Genomic DNA, 6,072 nt, shown 5'->3' with positions numbered 1-6,072 from the left:
AAGAGCACGAGATATTGATAAAAGTTAACACGAACTAAGTTTTGAAATTAAGTTCCTGGAAATAACCAGGTCATAATACTTAGAAGTTAACTTAAATCGAATGAACGTTGTTTTTCTTAAAGAGCACGAGATATTGATAAAAGTTAACACGAACTAAGTTTTCAAATGATGTTCCTAGATATAACCAGGTCATAAAACTTAGAAGTTAACTTAAATCGATTGATCGTTGTTTTTCTTAAAGAGCACGAGATATTGATAAAAGTTAACACGAACTAAGTATTCAAATTAAGTTCCTGGAAATAACCAGGTCATAAAACTTAGAAGTTAACTTAAATCGATTGATCGTTGTTTTTCTTAAAGAGCACGAGATATTGATAATAGTTAACACGAACTAAGTTTTCAAATTAAGTTCCTGGAAATAACCAGGTCATAAAACTTAGAAGTTAACTTAAATCGATTGATCGTTGTTTTTCTTAAAGAGCACGAGATATTGATAAAAGTTAACACGAACTAAGTTTTCAAATTAAGTTTCTGGAAATAACCAGGTCATAAATCTTAGCAGTTAACTTAAATCGATTGATCGTTGTTTTTCTTAAAGAGCACGAGATATTGATAAAAGTTAACACGAACTAAGTTTTCAAATTAAGTTCCTGGAAATAACCAGGTCATAAATCTTAGAAGTTAACTTAAATCGATTGATCGTTGTTTTTCTTAAAGAGCACGAGATATTGATAAAAGTTAACACGAACTAAGTTTTCAAATTAAGTTCCTGGAAATAACCAGGTCATAAAATATAGAAGTGAACTTAAATCGATTGATCGTTGTTTTTCTTAAAGAGCACGAGATATTGATAAAATTTAACACGAACTAAGTTTTCAAATTAAGTTCCTAGAAATAACCTGGTCATAAAACTTAGAAGTTAACTTAAATCGATTGATCGTTGTTTTTCTTAAAGTGCACGAGATATTGATAAAAGTTAACACGAACTAAGAATTCAAATTAAGTTCCTGGAAATAACCAGGTCATAAAACTTAGAAGTTAACTTAAATCGATTGATCGTTGTTTTTCTTAAAGAGCACGAGATATTGATAATAGTTAACAGGAACTAAGTTTTCAAATTAAGTTCCTGGAAATAACCAGGTCATAAAAATTAGAAGTTAACTTAAATCGATTGATCGTTGTTTTTCTTAAAGAGCACGAGATATTGATAATAGTTAACACGAACTAAGTTTTCAAATTAAGTTCCTGGAAATAACCAGGTCATAAAACTTAGAAGTTAACTTAAATCGATTGATCGTTGTTTTTCTTAAAGAGCACGAGATATTGATAAAAGTTAACACGAATTAAGTTTTCAAATTAAGTTCCTAGAAATAACCAGGTCATAAAACTTAGAAGTTAACTTAAATCGATTGATCGTTGTTTTTCTTAAAGAGCACGAGATATTGATAATAGTTAACACGAACTAAGTTTTCAAATTAAGTTCCTGGAAATAACCAGGTCATAAAACTTAGAAGTTAACTTAAATCGATTGATCGTTGTTTTTCTTAAAGAGCACGAGATATTGATAATAGTTAACACGAACTAAGTTTTCAAATTAAGTTCCTGGAAATAACCAGGTCATAAAATATAGAAGTGAACTTAAATCGATTGATCGTTGTTTTTCTTAAAGAGCACGAGATATTGATAAAATTTAACACGAACTAAGTTTTCAAATTATGTTCCAAGAAATAACCAGGGCATAAAACTTAGAAGTTAACTTAAATCGATTGATCGTTGTTTTTCTTAAAGAGCACGAGATATTGATAAAAGTTAACACGAACTAAGTTTTCAAATTAAGTTCCTGGAAATAACCAGGTCATAAAACTTAGAAGTTAACTTAAATCGATTGATCGTTGTTTTTCTTAAAGAGCACGAGATATTGATAATAGTTAACATGAACTAAGTTTTCAAATTAAGTTCCTGGAAATAACCAGGTCATAAAACATAGAAGTTAAGTTAAATCGATTGATCGTTGTTTTTGTTAAAGAGCACGAGATATTGATAAAAGTTAACACGAACTAAGTTTTCAAATTAAGTTCCTGGAAATAACCAGGTCATAAAATATAGAAGTGAACTTAAATCGATTGATCGTTGTTTTTCTTAAAGAGAACGAGATATTGATAAAATTTAACACGAACTAAGTTTTCAAATTATGTTCCTGGAAATAACCTGGTCATAAAACTTAGAAGTTAACTTAAATCGATTGATCGTTGTTTTTCTTAAAGTGCACGAGATATTGATAAAAGTTAACACGAACTAAGAATTCAAATTAAGTTCCTGGAAATAACCAGGTCATAAAACTTAGAAGTTAACTTAAATCGATTGATCGTTGTTTTTCTTAAAGAGCACGAGATATTGATAATAGTTAACACGAACTAAGTTTTCAAATTAAGTTCCTGGAAATAACCAGGTCATAAAACTTAGAAGTTAACTTAAATCGATTGATCGTTGTTTTTCTTAAAGAGCACGAGATATTGATAATAGTTAACACGAACTAAGTTTTCAAATTAAGTTCCTGGAAATAACCAGGTCATAAAACTTAGAAGTTAACTTAAATCGATTGATCGTTGTTTTTCTTAAAGAGCACGAGATATTGATAAAAGTTAACACGAACTAAGTTTTGAAATTAAGTTCCTGGAAATTACCAGGTCATAATACTTAGAAGTTAACTTAAATCGAATGAACGTTGTTTTTCTTAAAGAGCACGAGATATTGATAAAAGTTAACACGAATTAAGTTTTCAAATTAAGTTCCTAGAAATAACCAGGTCATAAAACTTAGAAGTTAACTTAAATCGATTGATCGTTGTTTTTCTTAAAGAGCACGAGATATTGATAATAGTTAACACGAACTAAGTTTTCAAATTAAGTTCCTGGAAATAACCAGGTCATAAAACTTAGAAGTTAACTTAAGTCGATTGATCGTTGTATTTCTTAAAGAGCACGAGATATTGATAATAGTTAACACGAACTAAGTTTTCAAATTAAGTTCCTGGAAATAACCAGGTCATAAAACTTAGAAGTTAACTTAAATCGATTGATCGTTGTTTTTCTTAAAGAGCACGAGATATTGATAAAAGTTAACACGAACTAAGTTTTGAAATTAAGTTCCTGGAAATAACCAGGTCATAATACTTAGAAGTTAACTTAAATCGAATGAACGTTGTTTTTCTTAAAGAGCACGAGATATTGATAAAAGTTAACACGAATTAAGTTTTCAAATTAAGTTCCTAGAAATAACCAGGTCATAAAACTTAGAAGTTAACTTAAATCGACTGAACGTTGTTTTTCTTAAAGAGCACGAGATATTGATAAAAGTTAACACGAATTAAGTTTTCAAATTAAGTTCCTAGAAATAACCAGGTCATAAAATATAGAAGTGAACTTAAATCGATTGATCGTTGTTTTTCTTAAAGAGCACGAGATATTGATAAAATTTAACACGAACTAAGTTTTCAAATGATGTTCCTAGATATAACCAGGTCATAAAACTTAGAAGTTAACTTAAATCGATTGATCGTTGTTTTTCTTAAAGAGCACGAGATATTGATAAAAGTTAACACGAACTAAGTTTTCAAATTAAGTTCCTGGAAATAACCAGGTCATAAAACTTAGAAGTTAACTTAAATCGATTGATCGTTGTTTTTCTTAAAGAGCACGAGATATTGATAATAGTTAACACGAACTAAGTTTTCAAATTAAGTTCCTGGAAATAACCAGGTCATAAAATATAGAAGTGAACTTAAATCGATTGATCGTTGTTTTTCTTAAAGAGCACGAGATATTGATAAAATTTAACACGAACTAAGTTTTCAAATTATGTTCCAAGAAATAACCAGGGCATAAAACTTAGAAGTTAACTTAAATCGATTGATCGTTGTTTTTCTTAAAGAGCACGAGATATTGATAAAAGTTAACACGAACTAAGTTTTCAAATTAAGTTCCTGGAAATAACCAGGTCATAAAACTTAGAAGTTAACTTAAATCGATTGATCGTTGTTTTTCTTAAAGAGCACGAGATATTGATAATAGTTAACACGAACTAAGTTTTCAAATTAAGTTCCTGGAAATAACCAGGTCATAAAACATAGAAGTTAAGTTAAATCGATTGATCGTTGTTTTTGTTAAAGAGCACGAGATATTGATAAAAGTTAACACGAATTAAGTTTTCAAATTAAGTTCCTGGAAATAACCAGGTCATAAAATATAGAAGTGAACTTAAATCGATTGATCGTTGTTTTTCTTAAAGAGAACGAGATATTGATAAAATTTAACACGAACTAAGTTTTCAAATTATGTTCCTGGAAATAACCTGGTCATAAAACTTAGAAGTTAACTTAAATCGATTGATCGTTGTTTTTCTTAAAGTGCACGAGATATTGATAAAAGTTAACACGAACTAAGAATTCAAATTAAGTTCCTGGAAATAACCAGGTCATAAAACTTAGAAGTTAACTTAAATCGATTGATCGTTGTTTTTCTTAAAGAGCACGAGATATTGATAATAGTTAACACGAACTAAGTTTTCAAATTTAGTTCCTGGAAATAACCAGGTCATAAAACATAGAAGTTAACTTAAATCGATTGATCGTTGTTTTTCTTAAAGAGCACGAGATATTGATAATAGTTAACACGAACTAAGTTTTCAAATTAAGTTCCTGGAAATAACCAGGTCATAAAACTTAGAAGTTAACTTAAATCGATTGATCGTTGTTTTTCTTAAAGAGCACGAGATATTGATAATAGTTAACACGAACTAAGTTTTCAAATTAAGTTCCTGGAAATAACCAGGTCATAAAACATAGAAGTTAAGTTAAATCGATTGATCGTTGTTTTTGTTAAAGAGCACGAGATATTGATAAAAGTTAACACGAATTAAGTTTTCAAATTAAGTTCCTGGAAATAACCAGGTCATAAAATATAGAAGTGAACTTAAATCGATTGATCGTTGTTTTTCTTAAAGAGAACGAGATATTGATAAAATTTAACACGAACTAAGTTTTCAAATTATGTTCCTGGAAATAACCTGGTCATAAAACTTAGAAGTTAACTTAAATCGATTGATCGTTGTTTTTCTTAAAGTGCACGAGATATTGATAAAAGTTAACACGAACTAAGAATTCAAATTAAGTTCCTGGAAATAACCAGGTCATAAAACTTAGAAGTTAACTTAAATCGATTGATCGTTGTTTTTATTAAAGAGCACGAGATATTGATAATAGTTAACACGAACTAAGTTTTCAAATTAAGTTCCTGGAAATAACCAGGTCATAAAACTTAGAAGTTAACTTAAATCGATTGATCGTTGTTTTTCTTAAAGAGCACGAGATATTGATAATAGTTAACACGAACTAAGTTTTCAAATTAAGTTCCTGGAAATAACCAGGTCATAAAACTTAGAAGTTAACTTAAATCGATTGATCGTTGTTTTTCTTAAAGAGCACGAGATATTGATAAAAGTTAACACGAACTAAGTTTTGAAATTAAGTTCCTGGAAATTACCAGGTCATAATACTTAGAAGTTAACTTAAATCGAATGAACGTTGTTTTTCTTAAAGAGCACGAGATATTGATAAAAGTTAACACGAATTAAGTTTTCAAATTAAGTTCCTAGAAATAACCAGGTCATAAAACTTAGAAGTTAACTTAAATCGATTGATCGTTGTTTTTCTTAAAGAGCACGAGATATTGATAATAGTTAACACGAACTAAGTTTTCAAATTAAGTTCCTGGAAATAACCAGGTCATAAAACTTAGAAGTTAACTTAAATCGATTGATCGTTGTATTTCTTAAAGAGCACGAGATATTGATAATAGTTAACACGAACTAAGTTTTCAAATTAAGTTCCTGGAAATAACCAGGTCATAAAACTTAGAAGTTAACTTAAATCGATTGATCGTTGTTTTTCTTAAAGAGCACGAGATATTGATAAAAGTTAACACGAACTAAGTTTTGAAATTAAGTTCCTGGAAATAACCAGGTCATAATACTTAGAAGTTAACTTAAATCGAATGAACGTTGTTTTTCTTAAAG

This window comes from Humulus lupulus, chromosome 3, assembly GCF_963169125.1.
Source record: "Humulus lupulus chromosome 3, drHumLupu1.1, whole genome shotgun sequence".
In the NCBI taxonomy this organism is placed as follows: Eukaryota; Viridiplantae; Streptophyta; class Magnoliopsida; order Rosales; family Cannabaceae; genus Humulus; species Humulus lupulus.
Note: the sequence above shows the minus strand (reverse complement) of the source record.